Genomic DNA, 26,090 nt, shown 5'->3' on the forward strand with positions numbered 1-26,090 from the left:
GAAAGACAAAAGAAAAATAAGTAAGTCTGATGGTATTTGACATTTAAGAGCTTTCATGTAGAAAACAAAAACAAGCAAAAAAAATTTCTTTTGAACTGATTAATTTCTAAAGAGACTAAAGCACTGCTTTGAGCCAAATAATTGTTGAAGGTGAGCGAGAGAATGGGAGGGGGAAAAGAGGCTTCAGCTCATTGTAACTGCTGCAGAAAGCTGAGAAACAGAATTCTTTCTGTGTGGTGCTTGTATTATCTCACTGTTTGCTGTCCCATCCTCTACTGTTTAATTTGAGGAGCATTCCAAGGAGTATCCTTAGCTTCCCTGACAGGAGCCCAGGACTGGGGCGTGAGGGCTCTGAGAGACTCCTTTATGAACCCTGGGATGACAAACAGAGCAAGCTGGCTGTGCAGCACATGCTTAGCTGGTGGCAGTGGACTCTTCATCAGGGACAAGGTGAGACCTTTGTGCCACTGAGCTATGGGATGCCAAGCATGCTGCACCACTTACCTTTGCAGGCAGCTCTGAAGAGTAGGATATGATCTCAGAAAAATGGAGTAACTAACCCTCTGTATCTCAAAAGAGAGAATACTAAATGCTAGACTTCCTTGAGATCTTTGTGTGCAGCTCAGTGGTGTCACATCTGGGACTTTGCTTCCAATCTATTTATTTTCAAGCAACGATAGGATACCAGAGGCTTGTGAGGGTTAGTCCTTATTTGTTTAGTAGACAATACTCTGACCAAATGTATAGCAGTAATAATAGTGGCATATTTTTAGAGCTATTTTTTATTCATTTGATTTAATAAAGATTTTCTTAATGTCTTAGAAAGCGCCATTAAGTAACATCAAATTATATTGAACTATTTTGTGGAAATGCCAAACAATATCATTTGAGCTGTATTATTAATGTGCAATGCTAAAGTAATTCCAAATGAATAAATGATACATAAAGGTCATATTATTATGAGCCTGGAGGGGGTGGGGAGGGAGGGGAGTCGGAAGCGTGAGAGAAATGAGAATAAATATGTTTGTGATGTTAAGGTGGAAGGCACTGAAATTGCCGGTGAGATTTCCTAGTAGCCTGGGATATGCTGAATTACAGCTGGTGTTGCAGTTTGTCACGGTTGTCAGGGAACAGGCTGTTTAAGAGATTTGAGACTGATTCCTGATACCGAAGTTGACCCATAAATTGTAACGAGAATAATTAGGACTGAGTTTACCAGCTTGGGCACAGGCAGCGCAATCTTCTGACCGGTCATTTCCAATGGACTAGGATACATTTTCACTGTCTGGATTTTGATTTGAAACAAAGGTATTAGGGGGTTTTTCTGGAGTTGGTATGGTAGTTCCTTTACTTTGCAACTTTCTGTTATTCCATTGTTACATTTCCAGAGAATTCTCTTTAGAATGCATTCACACAGGAACCAGCCAATCACCAGGACTCCTGGAGTCGTTCACACCCTCTTGCTTGTGTGGAAACCAGACTGAGGAAAGCAGTGGTGATGGGCAGGGGTCCTAGAAAGATTTGGAGTGGATTGGGTACTTACAGAGGTCTTGGAGCCAGTGTTTTTCTTGTTTTTATTTTTAAAGATTTTATTTATTTATATTTAGAGAGAGGGTAATGGAGGGAGAAAGAGAGGGAAAGAAACATTGATGTCAATCTATTGCCTCTCGCATGCCCCCAGTTGGGGACCTGGCCTGCAACCCAGGCCTGTGCCCCGACCCGGAATCCAGCCAGCAACCTTTTGCCTTGCGGGATGAGGCACTGCACCACACCAGTCAGGGCAGGAGCCTATGTTTTTCATCTGAACTTTGCCATGAATCACACTTGCTTCTTTTGGGCCATGGAAGGCACTGGCCAGGGCACACTGTCAACCAGAAGACCAAAGACTTTCTCCTGTGATAACAGCCCCCAGTGGTTCTGGGAGCCTGCAATGTCATCTCAGTAGAATTAACCTAAATTCCCGTAGAAGTTTCAGCTGCTTCATGTCCTGAAACCTAATGAATTTAAAAGTGTACTGAGCTGGTAGTGCATATGAGTTAGCCACCACATCAACAGACCAGTCACTTTTGTTCTAATTAAAATAATAGGCCCTTTCCCCTTTAGAGTGCACTGTTTTGCTTCTGTCCTTTCTCTAACCACTTTTTTCTTTCTTTTCTCTTTCTTCCACTTTAGATTCCCTTTATTTTTTACCCTTCATTGCTTTATTTCCCTTTTACCCTAGAACCTGTCATATCAGTTTTTCTTTGCATAGTCCTTCATATTACTGTTGTTCAGGGTGTTCTTGGCAAAAGTAACATAGAATGACAGCACGCCCTCTCAGTCCGTCATGTGAGGAAGCATGTGATGTACAGGAGTCTACTAAAGCTGTTAACTTCCAGTCCTCAGTTGAGGTCTGCCAGGATTCTGAGTTGTTAAGTTGCTAGTTTCTTTTATGTAATTAGTAAGCATCTGGTGGGAAGACACTTTGAAACTATGTAAAGAATCAGTTTTTTATTATACTTTCAACCACAAATCTTCCTGCTTGAAACTATTTTCACTGTAGTGTTTGCTAAATGGTGATTCTCTATCATTCCTTTGACATTTATTAGTTAAAATTCTTCAGTAAGAATAAATTTATTTATGTATTCAATTATTTATTTAGACCAGTATGGACTAATGGATATTTGCTTTAATCTATGATTTACAAATCACTACCACTAGTATTTATTGTTGCTCATATTGTCTAGATTTGGTTATACAGACAATCTTCAAGTTGGTTCCTTTGTCCTTTCCTTATTCACCATCATGTTTAGAATACTTCGTATTTCCTGGTGCTACAAGATATTCTAGGCTCATCTCATACTCCCTCTAATTCAGCTCTTGAACCAGCCACTCAAGGAACCCAGATTTCTTTTATTGAAGAAGGATATTTATAAACCAAGATTTGGGTGTTTGATGTTTTCATTCACAAAATAATGTAGCTCCTTTCTCTTATGATGTATGTACTTTAATCCTTCAATACACATAAAATACTTTTAAAGTATTTTATGCAAAACCATATCTCTGTGGAAAACAAATTTACTAATAATGACAATATTTGTGTTAAATTTTTTCTTAGCCTTAAAGCAGAGAGTCAAAACATTATGGTTTATATAGAAAACTATGGAGATATCATCTTGATTTGAATATTTGCATACTTAAACAAGTAACCTACAAGTCAAGGTCATTTTGTAGAATAATTTCTACATCTGTATTGTTACCAACATGAAAAGGAAGCCTCATATTTCTAATATATATTTCAGGTTCTTGTGGATTTTGAGCAAATATATTGCCAACAATTAGGAAAATGTAAGGCCATACGGAAACTACATATTCTATTTGAAGTTTTTAAAACTTTTGCTAGAACTTGGTAGGAAATAGTATAAACAATAGTTTAGTCATGGTATTGTTTCAAGCCTCTTTATTAACTTTTATCCTCATTGTTCTGGTTCTTTCACATTCTTTGATTCTTGTCCTTTGTCTACACTGAAAATTAAATCATTCTCAGGTTGTAATGGTGGAGACTATGTACAATTTTATAGCCTCACTTCCTATTTCTAACATCATTGAAAGTATATCTTTCCTAACCATTTCTGCATAAGAGACATTGAAAAGACAAGGGAAACGTTTTGTTGTCATACATACCTTTTGTCGTTATAGATACGTATCAAAACTTTCATCTGATAGAAAGCCAAAAATAATCCACTAAAACATAAAACAAAAGGAGACCCCAAACAAACGAAAACCAGAAATCCTGAGTGTTTGGTCATTTGTTAGTTCAAACTTGAAAGTCTGATATACCACTAAATCCCAGTTAATACCCGATATTCCAGCTCCTCTCTCCAGCCCCACCCCAGCCCACCCTTTTAAAAATCCATATAACTTTAGGTGGGTTGACAACACAAATTTTTCTTCTATTATTCATAGAAATATTTATTCCATTTTCTGTAAGAATGTGGCACTTTTACATTTTCTCCGTATAGAGTAGTACTGTCTGCATCTGTCACAAGCGTATGATTCAGGTACAATCTTTCCTACAAGCTAGCCTTCGACTCCCTCTTGGGTTGTCTGATCTGGGCCTTAAGAACTGAAAGCACTGAGTCGCCTATATGATCACTGTTCCTATAGGTGTCACCGGCACTGAGAAGTAACAGGGAGCCAAGACAGGTGACTATGCTATTCACTTGACTTTATTAATGCAGATTCAATTCAAATCTATAGTTAACTAATAACATTAATAATCACTCATAAACAATCAGTAATAACATCACAGAAGAGAATTGGGGGATAATGAACCTGAGTCCCCAAGTTTTTAGTCTATAAGTCTGGGAGACAGCACAGTAGGCACGGGAGCCGTCAGCCTCTTGCAAGGCAGAATCTCTGGAGCCAGGTCAGCAGCAAGGCAAATGAGGTCCAGCAGGGCAGAGCCTCTGGCAGCATGGCAGTCAGGAGATCAGCACTGCACGGGGCAGCACCTTGGTCTGAGAGCTTAGCTGTCTCAGCAGTGGACTGAAGCCTACCTCAGTTATGCCCTTGAGGGTCATATACTCCATCCCTCTGGGTCTCTTGATAACTTGGGACCCCTGATGGTGAGTGGGGAATTTCCCCAAGAGCCTATCTGTGGGTGGTCCTGCTTTGCAGATACTCAGTCTGGTCATGTGTGCAGATATCTTAGGTGTGTCTCCTTGCTAGATGTGTCTGGCATGACTTAGGTTGTTTCATTCTTGATTAAATGTCATAGCTGACTGGCAGACAGCTTGGTTGACATGAGTGACTCCATTTTGTTTTATACACTTTATGCCGTCTTGACAGGCCCAACACCATTTTATTGGTCCTCCACATCATTTGCACTTGAAATTCTCTTCTTTGGGAGCCTGCATATTAGAGTAGCTCAGAGTACATGGGCTCTGGGTCAGTTACGTGGGTTCTAATCCTCACTCCATCGGCAATGTGGTTCTTGGTCAAGCTACTTAATTGGCCTCTCTATTGGCTTTAGTTTCTTCTTGTGGAAAATGAGAACAAAACTAAAAATACTTTACATGGTTCTTGTAAAGTTTAAATGAGATACTAGATATACAGTGCTTAGAAGCATTCCTGGCACATAGTGAGCTCATTATGTTATTAATGAAAGTGAGCTAAATGTTATTGCTGTTATAGTTGTTATTATTTGTGTATCCTGACTCTTATTGGGTCTCCTCATCATACCTGCATTTTCTAGATTAGTAGATACATGAATATTTAAGATATATAAGAACAATGGAGAGTAGGAATAGTTTTGCATTACAAGGAGTTAGGACTATACATCTTCAATCCCTTAAGTGGGGAGGAAGTGCAACAAGAGATGAAAATGAAAGAATAAATAATATAACATTACTATGTTTTTTACTATCTTAATATCTTTAACACTGATTTGTCTCTCACATATGAAATAAAATAACAGGAAACAGCCTTCTTTTAAGTTTCTGTAATTAAGTACAATAGGATAACATTTCATGAAAAGCCCCAAGATAAGGAGTGACCTAAGCCAAAAAATAGATATTCCAACCTAACAAGCCATTTTGTCCTCTTGAAAGAGGAGACCTGTCACTGCAGAGTATAATAGATAAAATCTGTTTCCCTGCTTTATTTTTGGGTTCCCCTGAGGAGGGAGGTAACTGGAAGGGCAGAATAGGAAAAGCTAGAAAGAGAAAGAATGGTCCAAATGAAGCAACAGTTAAAGTTAAGTACAGGAAACAGTTTACAGTTACTAATCATGACCTATCAGATATGAGAACTAACTGACTTCTGTTAGGATGTCCATTTTTAATAATGTGTCAGAATTTAGTACCCTAAACACGATAGGTGTGGCAAGCATTCTGGATGCCTAGGAAGAGGTATGGTAGTTATTTAGTCCTCAGGTTTCTCTCCTTACCTGTAATTTATGAGTGCCAGCATTATTTCTGTTAGCTAGAGAAAGAAAGTTTTAATCTTTCAATAGTGCCATTTATTGTAAATTGTTAGTATTCCATTTTGATTTGGTAGCTACCAAATCCTGGGCAATGTATAAAGTATTTAGACTACTGTTAGCCTTGCTGTGAGATTTTGATCTTTTGTCTTAAATAGCGTAGTGAACTTTTCCTTTTAGTGAATGTATTTTCCACTATTAGTCCCACTTTGTGGTTTGAGTTCTGTTCTCTTTTATACAAATGCCAACAGTTTTGCAGCTTCTTGGCTTATGCAGGGCACATGTTTGGAGTTACTGGGAACCATGAGAAGGAAGATACCGCAGGTGTATGTTTACTGAGGTATAATAAGAAAGTTATTGATATAGTTATCCTTTGTTTGCATAAATCTAGGAAAGCTTTGGGTTGCACGTGCATTTCTGGCTTAGCAGCTGTAAAGCAGTAACAGCTTGTGAGAGTCACCAAGTGACGGAGCCGTCAGCGGCGGGACTGGGTCCATCAGTCTTTGTTGATTTACGCACAGGAATCCTTGGTATGGTGGGAATGTTTATTTGTTTACTTTTCATAATCTAAGGAACTCCTTCCTTGAAATTTATTTCCCTTCTGGCTCTTGACAAGGTTATCTTTTGCATGGTTTATTGATTACATTTTGGCCACAAGTGTATGTCATGTCATATCATATCAGACGGGTTTTAATCACAAGGATTAAAGTTCAGCAACACATTAATAAACACAGCCACATAATAGTGTGAAGACAAACGTGCTCAAGATGCGTGGAGTGTTCAGTTGCAATAACAAGGAAGCCCAGTCTCTGGTGCTCCATGGCTCAGGGGTTCTGCCGCACTTTCATATGGGGTTTGCATATTCCTAGCTGCAGACGTTAGCACCCATATATTTATTGGTCACAAGTTTAAAACCTTTTGGGAAATTGATATTACCCAAATGTCATTTGAGGAAAGTCTATCCTTCCTAGGAAAGATCCTATCAACAAAAAGTTGAGGAATGAGCATAAACTTTATGGGTAGACAATGAAGGAAGTCACTTTCTGAAGTTTACACATAAGAAAGGAAGGAAGTTATTTCAGGCAGAGGGAAACCCATATGCAAAGAAACAATGATGTGATGAGATTATTAGACATTTCGTAGGTATCCAGGAGTTTAGGATGAATTTGAACAATGCCGACGAAGTAGAAGGAAAGGAGTCAGGAATTATAAAAAATTAGAATAACTAAACTTAGTGACTTTTTAATGGAAGAAGGTTAAGGAGAAGGTCGTTGGAAAGACCCTACGACAACAGAGTGGATTAGTCAACAGAGTGGATTAGTCACAGATGTTAGTGACTAAGTCTTACTGTGCCCTGTGCATTTCTCAGTAGCTCAATCAGGGCATTAAATCATTTGCTTTTGTGAAGCCTAAAAATATGGTTTCATGTTTCAACTCTGTTAATCATATGTGAAACTTGGGGAAAATGACTTCTGTGAGTGTTAAATTCTGAAAAAGAATACTTACTTCTCAGAGATTTTATAAAGACTAATTGGAGGAGAGAAGTCACTTTGTAATAACTATATAAATTCACAATGTATTGTTATCCTGTTGTCTATTGTTGTTAATGTCAAGATTAAAACACTATATTTGCAAAACCATTTCCTTTATGCTAAATTAAAAAATGCAACACTGTGTCCCTGATTTTTCAGTTAAAGTGTTCTAGCAGCCTCTGGACACACACAGTTTCACCATACTCTTTGGTTTTGCCAGCATTCATTTTCCTTCTTCAATTTTTTAATTTCTAATCTAAATTGAACAAGAGGTAGTTATGCTTGAGTTCCTTTTTCTCTTAAGCTGATTAATGAACTTAAGTGTGCAGTCCTTTTCTCCAAGTAAAATAAATGCACAAGCCATGAGGCAGGCTAATAGTGTATTTTCTTTTGTTTGGTGACAGGAACAAGGAAATTTTTGTGAGGAAACAAAATACTTGTTTGCAAAAAATCAGTGTTCATGTGTCAAAGGTCCCTAACATCTTGAATCTCATCCAGACACCTAGTACGGGGGATTTAAGGACACAGTAGAATAATGGCCATCTTTAATACCTGGCTTGGCTCTCAGTGCCAAATTTTGATGTGACTTGTACCCTAGTGAGCTGGGACAGGCCTTACTCAAATTTGCAGACATAACCCTGCTCCTTTAACCCAACACTAAATAGAAAGCGGCTCAAATCATTTGTGCTGTCGTTTTCACTATGACATGCTTGCTTTGGTATTCTGAAGTTTTCAGTCTTACTAATGGGAGAAAGAAGAGAGCCCTGGAACCGAGTGACTCTCTGCCTCGTTTCTGGACTGAGCCTCATGGTGAACTGCTTTAGAGGAGGCAAACACTGCCCCTCAAGTGGGGAAATCCACAGGCCTGGTATGTTACCGTGGCCACAAGAGAGTGGAGAGAGCACAGAGAGTCTCCTGTGATGCCTAGAGAAGAATTAAAATCCTTGAAAATAGGACCTTGGAATCTTTATTCTAAATAATTCCTCAACTGAGTCTTATGTACTCTAAAGTTTAAAAATATTAACTAGAAAGTTCACCCCCTACTATGGTCCTTTATAAAAAAAATGCAGCTATATATAACTAATAAGCATGTATTGACATTTTTAATAAAATAGAAGTTACTACTTACTAGATCTGACTCAGAATGACTTCTAAATTATATATGATCTATTGTTTGAGAGTAAGAACACATACAATATTTGAAAGAATATATCAACATATATGATTGGTAACAGCAGCATTGTTAAATGAGTAGATAGCCTTCTAAGTTGACTAGATCAAAAAAGTTGTCAATGATAGGTTGGAGATATAAGTTCATTTTCCCTATTAGGATTTCAAGCCTATAGTTTTATAATCAAAACTCATATCTTAATTTAATGAAAGGCTCTGCTTTAGAGTTATTCAGAAGATAATATTATCATTAACATATACTCACATGGGCTTTAAGTAAGAAAAACCTAGAAGACTATGAAGCCTTGTCACTCTTTCATTCCCTCTTTTCCACCTGCCTATGGTGAGGACTCAAGGTCTCAGTATTTGAAGCCATGAAAAATTAAGGAGCATTCTCAAGGGGTTCCACTGGAGAGAGCCCCCACTTGATTTGCAACCTTGACCGGACCCAGGAGTTGGCCCTTCTATTGCATTATGATTATCTCCCATTATCACCCCTTAAAGGAGGGGCCCACTGAACAAAAAGGTACAAACCAAAATAAGACAGAGAAACATATGACTTAAAATACACATTATTGCTGAAGAAGTGTGGATAGAGATTGACCTAGAGCTGTGCTGTTCTGGACGGTAGTCATAGCTCTTGAGCTATTGTAATGATGCTAATATATAGCTGAAAAACTGAGTTTTTGATTTGTTTCTAACTTTATTTGGTTTAATTAACTTATATTTAAATTTAAAAACATATACTTTTTAAATTATTGAAAAAATTTTGAGTATGTTCTGAATAATTTAGTTCTGGAAACTACTTTTTAAACTGAAATTTTTATAAAACCTACTACCAATTAAGTACTTCTGACAAAAGCTTAGCTTCTAAAATTGAGGTGTGTCATAAGTGTAAAATACACACTAGATTTACAGGACTTAGTAAAAATGATATAAAATGTCTCACTAATATTTTTATATTGTTTACTGTTGCAATGATAAATGTTTGGATATATGGATTCAAAATACATTATGAAAATTAATTTTTTAACTTTTATAGTGTAGATAGGAAATATTATTAGTAGCTTTCATTATATTTCTGTGGTCAGCACTGATCTATGTGTTTATGACAGCCCAGATTTCCACAGTAGTGAGAACTGAGGAGGCTGTCATTTCATGGCATTTATTTTAACACCATCATTTCAATAAAATATATATTTTTGGTTGAATGACAACAAATAACTTTATGACCTTAAAATTAATTTGACTACTCAGTGAATAAGAATATGGATTATTAACCAAATGGAATTAATGCCAACCTATTAGATATCAACTCTTTAAAAGCAACTAGCCATATTTAGGATGAGGACTTAATAAATGTTTTTAAAAAAGTTTTTCTTCCAGATTTCCTTCATCTAACTTTTAAAGAAATATATTTTAGACCAAATCACCTAAGCAAAATATATTGTTCCAATATAGCATATGGCGTATATGTGAGCCAATGAGGTGATAGTCCTGGACAGTGTGACTCGGTTGGTTGGAGCATGTACACCAAAAGGGTGGTGATTTCATTCCTAGTCAGGGTGCACACCAAGGTTTCAGGTATGATTCCCAGTCGGGGTATGTATGAGAGGCGACCAATCAGTGTTTTTCTCTCACATTGATGTTTCTCTGCCTGCCTGCCTCTCTCTCTCTCTCTCTCAAATCAATTAACATATTTAATAAAAAGAAAAAGAAATCAAGTGATAAATATTTATGAATCATCAACTCAGACATGGAATGTGTCTGGCTTCAGAATGTAATACAGAAGCCCCTAAGACCTCATCCTTGCCCATGTGGAACTTAGAAATCTGGGATAGTAGGTAAGAAACATGTTTTTAAAAATTGGAGATATAGAATGACATAATAAAGGACAAAATTTGGTAGACTGTAGTTGCTTGGGAATTTAGGAGAAAACCATACACATGTGAAGTGAAGTTGCACAAAAAGCTAACAGTGAAGGTGGGACCCGAGCCTTGATTTGCACGGACTGGGGAGCGGGTCCGCACATTGAAACATGGGCTTGGCAGAGGGCCAGGGATCGCTCTTCCATGACTCTTTATTTGCCATTTTATTCGATGGGATGTGAAAGTCTTAAGGACAGTGATTCTGTTTATTTTACCTTCTCCATCCCAAAGGTGTTGGTGCCTGGCACACAGTAGGTATTCAGTTATATTTATGAGTGTCTTCAATATCTAAATGCATAAATGAGAGTCTTCTCATTAGAGGAAAGGAAATTAGCAAGGAAACAGTGACAGACATCAGCGTTATGAGAATGTGGATAGCAACAGACCTTTCAAATAAATGAAACGGTTCGTAACTGCCTCCCAGGGTGGCTGGCGATGCTCATTCATTAAGTGAAAGGACTGTAGTGTCCTATACAAAACCAAGATTTCACTATTATTCAGATTGAGACAGGTTCTTATTCATCTTTGTGGTTGTCTCATCGCATAGAAATAGATATTCAATAAACACTTCTTTAATAAATGAGTCAAAGAATGAATGGGAGGTCCCCACCCTTGCTACTTTCTCTATTTTTATTTTACATCTGCCTGAAAATGCACACAGCCACTCTTATTAGAAAAGTGTCTAATTTCTGATTAAACTTTGAGGAGGTTTACTCTTGTAAACTTCCATTCTTAAATTATACCTTTCAAGAAGTGATGCACACTTTCAAGATCTTGCGTTTTATTTGTCCATTATACCTTGCTTGATAAAGATTTTTAAAGGAGTGTTTCTGTGCCTGACTTGTAAGCATTTGACCTAAGACTGAAAGAGTGAAGTTTTGTCACTGCCAGCTGAAGGACAAGCACCCTGCAAGTCCTAAAGCAAAGCGCCCTGTTTCCCAGCTCTGACAGTTCATTTTGTGTCGTGTTCCTTCTTTCATCCCCACCGCTGTCCCCTTCCCTCAGGCTCTCGCCATGGATACCTGAACCATTGCCTTTCGGTGCAATAGTTTTACCTATTTGTTGTTGGCCTTTGATACAAGTAAATCCATCTGTTATGTTGGTGCCAGGTTAGTCTTCTGACCTGAAAAACACTGTCTCTTTGAGAAATTCTTTCTTTATCCAGGTATTCTGAAATGCTCACCTGCTCTAACCGGGCAGCACGTTTATTCTTACAGCACAACAAAAACCTGGTTTAGGACCCGCAATCATAATGTTGCTAGCTTTTCTTTTTGCCTTTTCACAACGCTTTTCCTGGTTTGCTTACATTAATAATTAATTTTTACTTTGAAACCTGAGGCTTTTCATGGGATTTAAATTTTTAAAAAACATATTGATCATCTGTATAATCAATATATTTATAAATTAAATAGAATACATTGGAAATGCTACTTTTCTATTATAGGCTGCTGTGAGTGTGCCTTTTACTGGGAAAGCTCTGCTCCTAATAAATATCATATACTCTCAGCACAAACATAGAATGGTGACAATATGTGTCTCCATATTTATGGCCCTTGATCTTTACTATCCAGAAATATTTCTCAAAGGTCAGACCACAGCACACTTGGCTCTTGGCATTAGAAAACTTGGGCTTTGATGGTAATCACGTATTGCATGGGATGTGGCGGCTCTTAAAAGGGACTCTTCGAAAAACAAAGTGATAGGAATGCACACTGCTCTTTTGTTTCAGAGAAAAGACTTTGCCAAAATGAAAAAAAAAGACAGTTTATGAGAGTATTTGCCTCCTTTGGTTTTTGACTGCATACCTACCGTTGAGAGAGGGCCATGAACTGTGTCTCCTTTCACTGGGTTTAAGATGGCACTAGAACCGAGAATGTCTGCTCTGCGTGTTGATACACAGAAAAGTAAGAGTTCACACCTTCACATGTATTCAGCATGTTTTTCTTCCTCTACTCTCCCTTCCACCTCATCTCTTTCTCCGTCCCACTTCCCTCCCCCTGGACCCCAGATTCTCACATCTGCCTCTTCTCCTATCTTCAGACTTATTTTTCTTCCTTTGCTCAGCCCACCTTGTTTTTCCTGTTGGCTCATTTTTTTCCTTTATCACTTCCAGGACAATATGTGTTAATTATACCCTCCTCCTCTCTCTCCTCTGAGTCTATATTCTCTCTACCATTTTTCTCTTTTGCAAGGAAAAGCCACGTCTGTTCTCCAGTAAAATGCTGGCTGCATAGGGTCTGTGCTTTGTGTAAACATGTCTTGTCTGCCTGCCCTGATGTAAGTCTATTTCTTCTAGAAGAGCTCTTACAGTGTGGTGATTCAAATGAAAGAGTCTAACAGCCACCCACAAAATACAAAGAATTCTTTTTTGAAAATGAAAATCCCTTCAGGATAGATGTTGGCCATTCCAGTAATTTAAAAGAATAGAGCTAAGCTATTTTAAAAAATATCTAAAAATAACTACAAAAATTATGTTTACCACAGCTAAGGCAGAAAATAGGAATTCTGATTTTAAAAAGATTTATTTCAGTGGATCTTCATGTAATTAGAATTTAATAAAATTGAAAATTATATCTATTTTACATGTAATTAAATGTTTTTTATCATCCAGGAAAGACTTCAACCTGAAGTGTTAATAAAACATGGCCCTCCGAAGGCTGTGTGGTTAGGTATTATACTAGTTTTTTAGGGCTGCTGTAACAAAGTACCACAAACTGGGTAGTTTGAAACAACATGAATTTATTGTCTCGCAGTCCTGGCCTCAGCAGGGCCAGGCTCCCTCTGAGCCCTGTACAAGAACCGTCCTCTGCCTGTTCTGGGGGCTCGCCTGCAGTCTCTGGCGTTCTGTGGTTTGCAGCTGCTTCAGTCCAGTTTCTTTTTTCATGGTCACATGCGTTCTCCCTGTGTCTCTCCGTCTTCACAGCCATCTTCTCACACCAGCCACATCGATTAGGGGCCACCGTACTCCAGTAGGACCCCGTCTTAATTAATATCTGCAACAACCACATTTCAAATAGGGCCACATTCTGAGTTAGAACTTAAATATCCTTTTTGGGGGGAAAATAATTCAGCTCATAACAAGCAGCCTGGGTTCCAGTCTCATTCTTCCACCAATAACCATGTGACCTCTGGCAAATTACTAAACCTCACTGAGCCTCGACTGTAATGTGCAGGTCACTACAGTTCCTGCCTCATAGTGCTGTAAGGATTAAATGAGATGTTGCCTAGCAAAATGCCTGGCATGTAATAAGTAGATCACCATTCTTTGAATTATAATTATTTAGGTTGTTATACTTATTGCTTTTGTAGTACGTGTATTAGTACCTGGTCCACTATATATAGTTGCTCATTAAATGCTCGGTTTCACTCACTCAGGGCCATTATAATTTGTGTACTGTGGATATTGAAAATGCTGTCAGAGGATACTCAACTATGCTGTGATTGAGGTTACTATATTCTATTAATGGTAAGATTTTCCATCTGAATCCAAAGGAGGCCTGGGAAAGAAATTTGTTTTGGTCCTGTCAGTTCAGAAGTGACTGCCAAACCTCCCAGAGACACCTTGAGTGAGTAGGAAACATTCTTGAGCAAGATCAGCCGCCAGAGGAAGCATAAATCTTTTCCATCTTGCCACCATGCTCAGCCACGTGGAGCTTCCTACTTTAGTGTTCATTTTGGCCCCTGGGACTTCCCATACACCCTTACCTGTCTGATAACCATAACTTTTATGCCCTTTATAAAAACAGTGGGAAATCATAGCATGTCACATTTAAGATGAAACATTTTCTTTTGTTCAATTTCTACTTCTCCTGTCCATCTTCTTAAGTACTCCCTATTTAGAATTACTTCCTTTTTCTTTTTTAAGGTTTCCTGTACATGTTTTTTAGTACATTTATTACTGGTCTATTTATCACGAGTTTAGTCTACTAAAGACAGAAAACCAATATGAAATAGTTTTAGCACAATGAGGAATATTGGCTCATTTAAGCAAACTATAGGAAGGGTTGGTGTGTAGCTAATTTTAGGGCTGACTAGAACTGGGGAATGACTGCTCTCAGGACCATCTGCATTCATTCGTCTTTTTGTCCCTCAGCACGGTGGCTTTTTTCTCTGAGAAGCATTCTCCGCCAGTAAGGGGACCCTCTGTGGGAAGACCTCATTCATGTTTCTACAGCCTGATAATGAGAAAACTCTCTTCTACTACAAGGCAGATCGATCTCTTCAATAAGCTCTGGTTAGCTCAGCTCCACGGGATATGTACACTGTAGGGAGCCACGCGGGACTCAGACACAGTCAGCTATCACCAAAGCTACATGTGTGAAGGAGAATCTTTCAAAAGAATGGGTGATATATAGGTGCTAAAATAATACATGACCTGTGTATCTGACATTGTAAAATTATGTTTTCATAACTGCTGCTTTTTTGGTTTTTTCCATTTCCCCCCTTATGCTGGATTCAGATTGGAATAATTGTGGTTTGTCTGTAATTTTGGTGTTTGTCTTAGAGGCTCAATCTAAGTCTCAGTTGCCGTGTCTCTACTTGCTTTACTTGAGAATTGCCATGACAGGGGTCCTATGTGCACATGCTGCCTTTACCTGTAATTTCTTCTCTTATAAAATATCTGCATTCCTTTTTTCTGCCTTTGGAAATTAGCTCTTCATCAGTCTTATTGAAAGTCTTTGTGGAATAATCCATTATATTAAAATTCCACAACTTTTATTCGATGATGGTACAAATTTCTCCCTTTTGGCATAATATTCTGCACATAGTGTACATTTTTCTCCTTTTTCTGTATTAGTTCCTGTCACATCACTCACCTTTTCCACATTCAGCAACTAATCATATCCCAGCAGTTCTGCTATAGGTAATCCATGTGTTTCTTAATGAGTTTAAGAATGAGCTATTTGGGTTGCCTTTTGCAGCAATGCTCTAAATGTCATCTATAATTTTATCCATTTCTTTGCTTATACAAAGTGTCAGTCAACAGTGAGTTCTATAGTTATTACATGAATAGGCTTATATTGTTTCAAATTCTCATCAGTAACACTTTATTAAATATTTATCAGAGTCTGAAAATACAAGATAAATCATGGAGGTAGATGGGTAACAAAGGCATTGTAGTATTCTTTCCGTATTCAAGAGCTTAGTTTATAGAGGCCCAGTTCAACAGACTGTCCTCCGGGTATTTATTCAAATAGTTAAATGATGTTCTCTTTTCTAAATTCTTTTACATCTTCCATTTCGATGAGGAGAAGCAGCTTCATTCAGGTGATTTGACCTTTTACTTACTCTTCTCTCAAATGCCTCTCACCTCCTTTGCACAGGAGCATTTGTCTGTGGCACAGAACCATCTGCAGGCAGCTGTGGGAGAAATCACCACCTCCACATGCAGCAAGAAAAAAACAGAGTTAGCACAAATCAACACCTTTGGAAATAATAATGCATTAAAACTACACATACAAAGGGATTTTAAAGTTCACAGGAGAGTAGTATGATCATATTCTAGCAGGAAATTTGACATTTTAAATAAGATGGATAATTTTATAGCAAAATATAAATTATTAATCTAGCCTAAAAACATGGAAATCATGAATGAATCAGTAACCATTTAAAAAAATCAAATTAATGGTAAAAGGTCTCCTCCACCCCCCACCATCTCCTAATGACAGGTATTTATAGACATAGTTTAAGAAGGCCATAAAAGCAGAAAAACCCTATTTTAAGCAACCTGGATTAGAGACTCAAATAGGAAATCTAACCAAACCACTTTAGGCAGCAAGTATAACCAAGATTAAAAATAGATGTAAGAAAATTATCTAGAGTAAATAGAAAATTAAATAGAGTAATTAAATTATAGTGCTTTCTCACTTATAAAAACAAAAACCTTAATATAATATTGACAAAATATTTTCAGCAGTGTATAAAAGACAAGCTAGCCAGAAAATAATTATTCAAAAATGCAAAGATGATTTCATATTCAGACAGCTATATAATTTAGGAAAAACCCATTATAATTATCTCAATAGGTGGAGGAAAAGCATTTAGGAAAATTCAACACTCAATTGTGATATAAACTTTTAGTAGACTAGTAATATTTTTTTCATTTTCTGATATGGGATATTCATCTAAAACCACCCCAAAACTGTATAGTTATTTAGAGAACTTTTTAAACATTCCTATTAAAGTCAGAACAGAATAAGAATTCCTGTGATTACCCCATTATTAAGCCTTGTATTAGGTGTCCTAGCCAACTTTAAAAGGCAAGAGAAATAAGAGGCACAAGGACATAAAAGGAAAGAAAACAATTGCAAATATGAAATTGACTACATAGAAAATCCAAGAGAGGCATAAAATATATCATTGGAGCAATTTATAAATGAGTTTGGCATGCTCACTGGACTCAAGATTAATATACACCAAATAACGTTCCTGAAAAATGCCAATTAGCCATCTAGAAAATGTCAGAGGAAAAATATGCACCATAGACAGAAGACTGAATAGTGACCCACCGGTAATGTTCACCCTGAACCCCATGAGTACATTAGGTTAGCTGGCAAAGAGGAATTAAGTTTGCAGATGGAATTTCTTTTAAAATAGAGATTACCCTGGATTATCCAGGTGGGCCCAGTGTCACCACAAGTGTCCTTTAAATATGGAAGCAGGGGGGAGAAGAGGCCATGTCAGTGTGGTGTGACATGACGAAGACTCTTACTGCCCTTGTGGGCTTTCAGGATGGGAGGGGGCCGTGAGCCAAGGAATCCAGACAGGCTCTGGAAGCTGGAAAAGGCCAGAAAGAATTCTTCCCCAGAAGCCTCCAGAAAGGAGCCCAGCCCTGCCCCACGATAACTATTTCAGATTTCTGACCTCAAAAAAAGAAGTTGTAAGATGTAAATTTGTGTTGTTTTAAGCCATTACGTTGGTTGTAATTTGTTACAGCAGAATATCAAACTAATATACTATTCAGAGTAGAAAGAAAAACCACAGAAAAGATATGACTTTATTGTCCAATTTTACCCATAGTCCAGTCCTTACAACTCTTTTTTTTTTTCTTAGAGTGCCTTTAGACAGTTTTAATATCAACTCAATGGGCCCAGTTCCATTTGTTGAAGTCTCTGTCATCTTGCCCCCTCAGTGTGGAGGAAGATAATTGACCTTTACTCTCCTGCTATGACACCTGAAGGGAAGTCCTTGCTCTCTTGGCTTCTTAGTCTCTAAACTCAAGGTCCCGGAGCATTCAGAGTTTCTAGTCATTTTCCTCTTTGGGCTTTGAGAGACCAGGGGTATACACATGGAGCTCACTCAGGCCACAGGGGAAGAGGCCACACAGGCTTTTCTTCTCAGATCCCTGGCCACTGGCAGACCTGTCAGCCACTTGAGTCAGGAGTGGCACAGAGAAAAGAGAAGTGTAGAGAAAGAAAGTTACATTTATTTCCAATTATTTATACCCAACTTCAGAAAGCCCTTAATTAAACTTGTGTAAATTTCTTGCTCAGTGACCTATTGACCATAAATTTACTTTGCTCAACTGGATCATGTGTTATCTTTGCATTAATGGAAAATATAAAATTATACTAAATTATACTAAAATTATAGTAAAAGTGATAGGGCCCTCAAGAGAAGACCCTGAAGGGAGACTTGGGAGAAAGTAGTTTTCGGGTGTAGATGATCCAGGAAGGCATGGTGAAGGAGTGGGCAAGGCAGATAGGGGAGAGGGATAAACCAGTGAAGGGAGCTTGTGGAGTAAGTGACAGCTCTGGGCAGCAGGGACCAAATCCTGCTGGGGACTCTCTGAGAGATGATTAGAATATTCTTCAGAACTAACTCATCTAGGAAGCTGGATTCCTGCCTCCCATGCATGAGCCGAGCATGCACCTGTGATCCAAAAACTTCCCCAAGTAGAATGACACTGTTTTTTATTCTTTTGGATTTAATTTTATTTTCTGAGTGATAAATCTTTTACACAGTTTAAAAGTTAAAACCATTTAAAAAGGTGTAAATAAACTAAGATATATATATGTATATATTTTCTTATTCTTCCTTCTTTGTTATATGAAAGGTATTAAATATATACTCTTGTATCTTCTTGCTTTTTTTTTCACTTAACAGTATGTCCTTCATTGTGTTGCAGAACCAGCCAGTCTCTTATGGATTAGAATTTACTCTAATTCCATGTTTTGTCATTATAAAATTAATATTCAAAATTATTACTATTATTATCAAATTATTATTGTTTTTATTCCTAAGTAAACCATAGGCACATGTTTCATATTTCAGAGATGAATCTTTAAGGTAAAATTTTTGCGTGGTCAAAAGATAAATGCATAAGGATTTTTTAAAAGATATTGCCATATTCTTCTGTATAGGGTTATACAATATTGTACCCCCTCATCAATGTGTAATAATGTATGTTTCAGCTCAGCCTTGCCAACTTAGTATGCTGTCAGAAATTAACATTTTTATTTATCTAATAGGTATAGTTAGAATTTCTCTTGCTTTGAGAATTTTATCTTCCTTATTTTTTTATTTTTCATTTTTTATTTTGATTTTTAGAGAGAGGGGAAGGGAGGGAGAAAGATAGGGAGAGAAACATTGATGTAAGAGAGAAACACTGACTGGTTGCCTTCTGCAAGTACCCTGACTGGGGTCCAAAGCCACACCCAGGCATATGCCCTGACTGGGACTTGAACCGACTGCCTTTCAGTTTGCAGGACGATGTCCAACCAACTGGACCAAGGCTCATCTTTCCTTATTTCTGTGGTCCAGGAAATTTAACTTTTTGTTGCTTAACTTCATGTTTTTGTGCTTTTTTTCTATTGATATTTTTGTTCTTCCAGTCCTCAATTCTAAAAGCTTTTACATATTAGAGAAATAAAGGATTTAGTCTTTGTGATACTCATTGCAAATATGTCCTCTGTCATTAATCTTTTGACCACCTTTTAAAAAAATCACTCAGGAGATTTTTTCCCTAATTTTTGTTATTTAATTTATCAATATTTCACTGGATATGGATTGTAAATCATAATTACAAAAGGTTTATCTGTACCTATGTTTCTTGTATTACTTGTATGTTTTTTTTTTTGGCACATTTAGATACCTAACTCATTTGGAGTTTATTCTGCTCTAAGGTGGCATGTAAAATTGACTTTTATGTTTTGCCAAATAGCTATCTAGTTTCCCCAACCTTGGTTTTTAAAAAATTTATTCTTTTCTCCAATGGGCACTTTGAAAGGGCACTTTAATCATGTAGTAAGTTTCCATTTCATAAGTCATGAAAATAAGTTAGCATTTTCTTTTTTGTTCTGTTGGTCTGTCTGTGCATTAGCCAGTGCCTCACTGTTTTAAATATAGAAGCTTCATAGTATAGTTAAATCTGTATGTTTAGCAGGTTTAGTTTATCTACCACCACATGACTACATTTGACTTAATAAAACATAATTTTCTTCATCTATTTCTTATTTTTGGATAATTAAGATTTTCATTCCAAAATTAACACTATCATTAATATGTTATCTTTGCTTACATAGTTTTTTCCAAATATATGATTGTGGACATTTTTATGACTCATAGAGATTGTCAAATTGCTTCCCAAAATGGTGTAACTGATACACAGCCGTTACAAAATTTTTAAAAAATTAACTTTATTTTTATTGTTGACACTATCACAGGTGTCCTCATTCCCCCTGTTTGGTAGCCAAAAGGCTAATTTACATTTTTTAGATTGTTAAAAAGTTAAATATTTTTTTCATATGTTCATTCACTAATTATTTTTTTTCAATTTTTATTATTATTTCTTTTTGTCCTTTGTGACTTCCTTCCGCTGTTGCTTTTTACTTCATTTTTAAATTGATTTATATGAACTTTCATATAAAAATATTGATCCTTCATCAATCATGGTTACTGCAATGCTTACCAGTTTATTAAAATTTTAATGTTATTTATATTTTGTCAGGCTGGTATTTCAAACTTCAGTTTGAAAAATTGTGACTCTTTGCTTTTATTATTTCATTAGTCATATCTAAAGTCATTTCTCAGGTATAGGGTTAATGTGTATTTATAACTTTAAATGAATATGTAATATTTATCTAAAATATTAAACAATCCTAACTTGCCTTATAGTTTTCTTCCCTGGACTAACACAGGTCTGATGCAGTGGATTAGAAGGCTGAAGTGATATCACAGGCAGGGACTCTGACATCTTTAAGAAGCGACATCTAATGAAAGGCCAGCAGACTTTCTAAAATTATCACACAGAAATTCTCCAAATGATAGCGCTCCAACACAGTTGCAGGTAGAGCAAATGGACCTCAGAGTACCCCAAACTGATGTCCACAGAGCCATTGCAGAGTTATCAACATATTAAATGATGTTCAGTATATCATAGGGGAAAAACAAAGAAATACATGATGCTTCTAAAGATATTCTTAACTCAAATGCTTAAAATAAGATTGCTTAGAGGCACAAAATTCTCATGCAACCAGAATTGGCTGTGAAGAATGACTTGTTTCCAGGGCTCTCAGTTAGATGACATTTTATAAAAATTATTTGTCACCTTTTTTGTATGATTTCCTAGATTCTAAACTCATTGGGAATAATGATCATGATTTATTTCTCAGCTATTCTTTAACACCACATTTAATAGACACTGAATGCCAGCTCAATGTCATTGTCCTAGATTTTTATTTTCTAACTCACATATTATTTTACTTGCCCAGGGGAAACGAAGGCTCACAGGGGGTATTCTCTCTTCCGAAGGTTGGTTTTGAACCCAGGATGGGTATGCTCTCCCCATACCTGGCTAATCCCTTTCTCATTATACCTAGTACAGTACCATGCTTGGACTTGGTTCACTCTTTGCCAAGCAAATCAGAAAATTAAGTATTTTAAATTAAGCATTAATCAGAGGTTGGAAGTGAATGATGTGATTTACAATTTTGTTGGAAAAACAACACATATACATGAAACAAGATTTCAATCAAATTATAATTTAATGTCCATCATTTAACGTCCTTTCTCAGGGCAACTGAGTAAGGCCAGAAACCTTTACAAAGAAGCAATTCGATTCTTCTAGGATGTAAATGTGTTTGGGGGGAATACAATTATCATCATCTGACAGTAGGATCAAGGCATTGTGTGTAGTCACATGTTAGATGGTCTTTCACCCTCCCCCACTAAATTCTTCCCTGGGACTGGAAATCTCGTAGTCTTGTTGGTTATAAAAGAGAAACCAATGAAAGCTGTTTGTCTTCAAAGCCCTCCCTGCCCCTGCTTTGTTGTCAAATGATCTCCTACATCATGTTTCACATTCCATCTCCACAAAAAAAATGTTTTTGTGTTGATGGTTTTTGCAAGTCATGCTTATATTTTTTATCCACATGATTGTTATCTCCCCTACCCCTTTCAACTTTGGTGAGGTATGACGTTGTGTCCTGTGAGGAATTAAAGACATGCTTACCTAGTAAGATGAAACCATTTATACACTCTTCCTTTGTACTTGGATTATTGCTTCAAAAACATTTTGGTCTTCTTTTTCACCATAAACCAGCCAAGCAAGACTAACAGTGTGTTAAAATAAGGTTTAATTTATACATTCAATGTAGGAAAACATAAGATATATGCAATTTTGTCATGTAAAAGGTGAAACCGTTGTCAGGGACTTTTCCAATGACCATAAATCTGAGTGCCCAGATGGAGGAGAGATGCAGATAAGTCACCAGAGGTACTGACGGATTACTTGGATTTCACCATTTTCTCAAGGAATGTAGCAAATGCCAAACTGAGCTTCATTATTTCTTTTAATTACATTTAATATAGGAGACCCTTTAACAAAGAGAGTGAGCATAGGTAATGTCCCCTCTCAGAATGCCCGTCTGTCACACTGCCTTTGATAATGCAGTGTGAAGAGAACAATGGGTACTCAATTAATAATAAATATTTGCAGATGTGGACAATGATAAGGGGGAAGGAAAGTTCCTATTTCTCCACAGTCTGTCTTCTAATTTATTGAACAACACCCCTTGTCTTTTCTCTTTTAAGATACTGAACTCATCTATGTCTCCTTTATTTAGCCATCTGTGCAGTGCCCAATGCTACCGCTGTTGATTCAGAGCTACTCAGCTGAGTATGTAACATGCTTGGTGCAGGAAATTTTGAGGATGCAGATGTGAATCAGCATTGATTGGACCTGGATGGGCAAAGATGGGGAAAAGAGAGCAAAGTTAATGATTTAACCAATGAAATTGGTGACAATGTGTGGTGTCCTTAGGAAACACACAGGTAGGGGACCATTACTCAAGTGGAGAGTACATTGGAGGAGTGGGGAAAAGATTGGAGGTGGATTTGAGGGCAGAAAATCTGGCTAAGAAAAATTATGCCCAATTATAGTTCAGATATTATCAAATATTTAGTACGCATCAGGGAAGAATTTGAATTTGGAGGTAAGGCAGTGACATGATCGGACTTTTGTTTTGGCAAAGTAGCTCATGGCAAGTCATGGGATTGATTGAAGGGGATGAATCCCATTAGTGAACATACAACAAACCACTTAAATGTCTTTTTCCCCAAGCCTTTTAACACTAACCTCAATACACTGACTCTCAAAAATGAAATTCTGTTTCACTCTTAAGCAATTATTATCCCATTTTCTTGGCTTGTTAATTCCCCACCCCCAAACTAACCTTTCACAGTCTCTAATATTGTTGAGACAGGCATTGGCAGTTACATAGTGACTGAGGGTGGGTGTCAGGTGAATGGAGAAAAAGGTGCTGCCAGATGGTCATAAGAACAACTTGAGATGGTAATATTCGTTTTTCTTATGGCCACCACTTCTTCCCCACCTCCATCTGAACATACCCACACTCATGCACCACTGCCCTCTAGGTCACATCCTCCCGCCCTCACTCCCATGGCCCCTACTGGAAGCTTTGCAGTAAACACCTCATCATTCTCATCACATGTCACCCTCCGACCCTCTGCTCTTCTCTGACATTTCTAAACCCTGGTCACTCCTCCCCCTTTTAACATCACTACCTACTGCCAACCCTAATGTACTATCTATTCAGGTAATTAAAACTGCCCTTGATGTTCATTTTAACTAATTTTTATCTGCTTAAAGTGCTGTTAGGAACATAGTACATATTTTTGATGAGTTCCACAAGAAACTTCACAGGAACTTCCTCACCACGACCAATTTAAGAGGCCAATATATTGTCATTTATTAGAGATGATCAAGGACACTAAGCAAAGTTAATGTCAAGCTGTTATGTTAGAAAGAATAGTTTATGTCAGAATGTCAGTGGAAAAGCTAAGCTATCAAGCCATTAAGCTCTCATTCTTTAACTCATTGATACTTTGATGTCTGATTTCTAGAATTTTCTGAGAAATTTAAAGAAAACAGAAATGATATGTATCTTAATATATTACAGAACTGGTTTTCAATTCAGCTTGTGTTTGGATTCAGGTTTTGTGTGAATTGTTCTGACAAGTACTTAATTAAAACTTTGTAAATAATGAAAGAAAAATGGTAGGGCATCTGTTTCAATAGTACCTGAGTTTAGGCTAAACCTGGAAAAATATATTCAGATACTTAATTGACCTTTGATTTATTAAAGGCCTTTGTGAAGATAAATGCACTTTAAATGATATAGTAATAAAATAAAGCCAATGAATTTAGTACAACTCAATCATACATCCCAGAATTTTTTATTTTGTTTTTCAATTCAAGTGATAAACTAAGGTAATGAAACATTAAAACAGCAAATACCTAGCTTGCTACAAGTCATTATTTTCACAACACAATCACCATAATATTGTGTAATTATACAGACTGGTGTTGGTATTAGTAGTAATAGTAGTAGTAGTAGTAGCAACAGCAGAAGAAGTGAAGGTATTGGTGATGGTACAAACAGGCAATGTGCTATTGTTGCTTATACTACTCTTTCTCCTCCCTGCCCTCCTCCCCTCCAGTTTACCCACATTGTTGTTTGGGAAGGTACTGCTCTGGGTATTTTATAAGGATTATCTACAAGCATCACAACAACAGAACTAAGTAGATGATGTTATCCCAATTTTTCAGAAATGGAGACTGCTGCTTCAAGAGCTTACGTACTATACTAAGGTCTTACAGTTCATACTTTGGAAGAACCAGGATTTTAACTCAGTTTCCTGGCTCCAAAACTCTTACACTGTGCTGTAATGTTATCCTCTGTCAGTTTATCCACATAATACAAAATAAGGGAATTATACAATCATGTGATATTTTCTTTCCTTTGGAGCTAGCTTAGCGGTATGTAGAACTATAGTCTTTCACTTTGTCTTGACTTGCTTTTTCCCTTGCTCATTCAAATACTTGGCTGCTTTTATAATTTTCTGCCCGATGTGTGTATGTAAATAGCCATCAAGTCACATGACCACATGCCAGATGGGCTGGTCATTTGGCCCTTTGGTGGCTGAGACACATCCAGGTGGCTCTGCCAGTCTTTGGCGTGGTAGAATGGTATCTGATATATTCAGATAATGTTAGCTATTCAGTACTGAGAACAAAGGTTTATTCATAAATGGAGACCACATTTCTTTTCTCAGACAGAAAGAAGGCCTCTACTATTTAAGGATGCTTATTACATGTCTAACACTTTCCCACGTGTCCTCTGATTTCACTGTTAACTCTAAGATGAAGATAATGTATTAAGTCACTTAACTTTTCTTTTGAGGTGAACTGAAGTACTTAATTGAGTATTATATGTGACCTAGATTTCTTAATTAAAAGAAAAGTTTGCCTTTAACTGGAACCTAATCAACAAAACAAACAAGGAAGCAAAAACAATCTGACAGTAACCAGAGGGGAGGTGGGAGGGGATAATTGGGGGAAGGGGGTAGGGTTTTCAGGGATAGCTATAAAGGACACATAGAAAAAACCCAAGGGGGGTGGGTGCGGGGGAGGGAGGTGTGGATAGTTGGGGTGCGGGGGAGTGGTGGGGGCTGAATGCAGGCAGCTGTAATTGAACAACAATAAAATAATTTTTTTAAAAAGCTTGCAGTTATATCTTGCAACTATATATGCTCCAGAGCACCTCTTCATTACCATCCATTTGTATGCCTCAAAGAATGTAAACCAATTTTAGACATGACTTAATCAAAGTATGATTAAAGTAGCAGCTCTGGAGGAGATAAAGATAGCATTTCTTAAACAAATATAAATGTTTGTTATTTGTGCCATTCAAAGCCTCGTTAACATAAATGAGACTTTTCCTAATGAAACTAAACTTTAGTTACTCCTTTCCTTAATTCATAAAGCAAATATAGCCAAGATTTCTATTTGAATCACTAACTTCTCTGTAGCTGTTGCATGAGAATACTTAAGGTCTTTCGAGGTCACGTGCACTATTGGAATTCAGGGATCTGAGCTTCCCTTTGATAGTGTGATGTGCTGGGTGCTTGGATTTTCAGTAAGTAACCTTTGTGGGGTTCTCTGAGATCATTCATGTGATGTTTCTCTCTTTATGA

The 26,090-nt window shown here is 37.2% G+C and overlaps 1 protein-coding gene across 3 annotated transcripts in view; it reads left to right on the top strand.

The window, feature by feature from the left end:
* The window catches only part of ARHGAP24 (Rho GTPase activating protein 24), a 494,910-nt gene that overhangs the window by 15,967 nt on the left and 452,853 nt on the right, over window positions 1–26,090 (top strand). The gene's annotated exons all lie outside the window — the stretch shown is intronic.

This window comes from Desmodus rotundus, chromosome 4 (genome assembly GCF_022682495.2).
Source record: "Desmodus rotundus isolate HL8 chromosome 4, HLdesRot8A.1, whole genome shotgun sequence".
In the NCBI taxonomy this organism is placed as follows: Eukaryota; Metazoa; Chordata; class Mammalia; order Chiroptera; family Phyllostomidae; genus Desmodus; species Desmodus rotundus.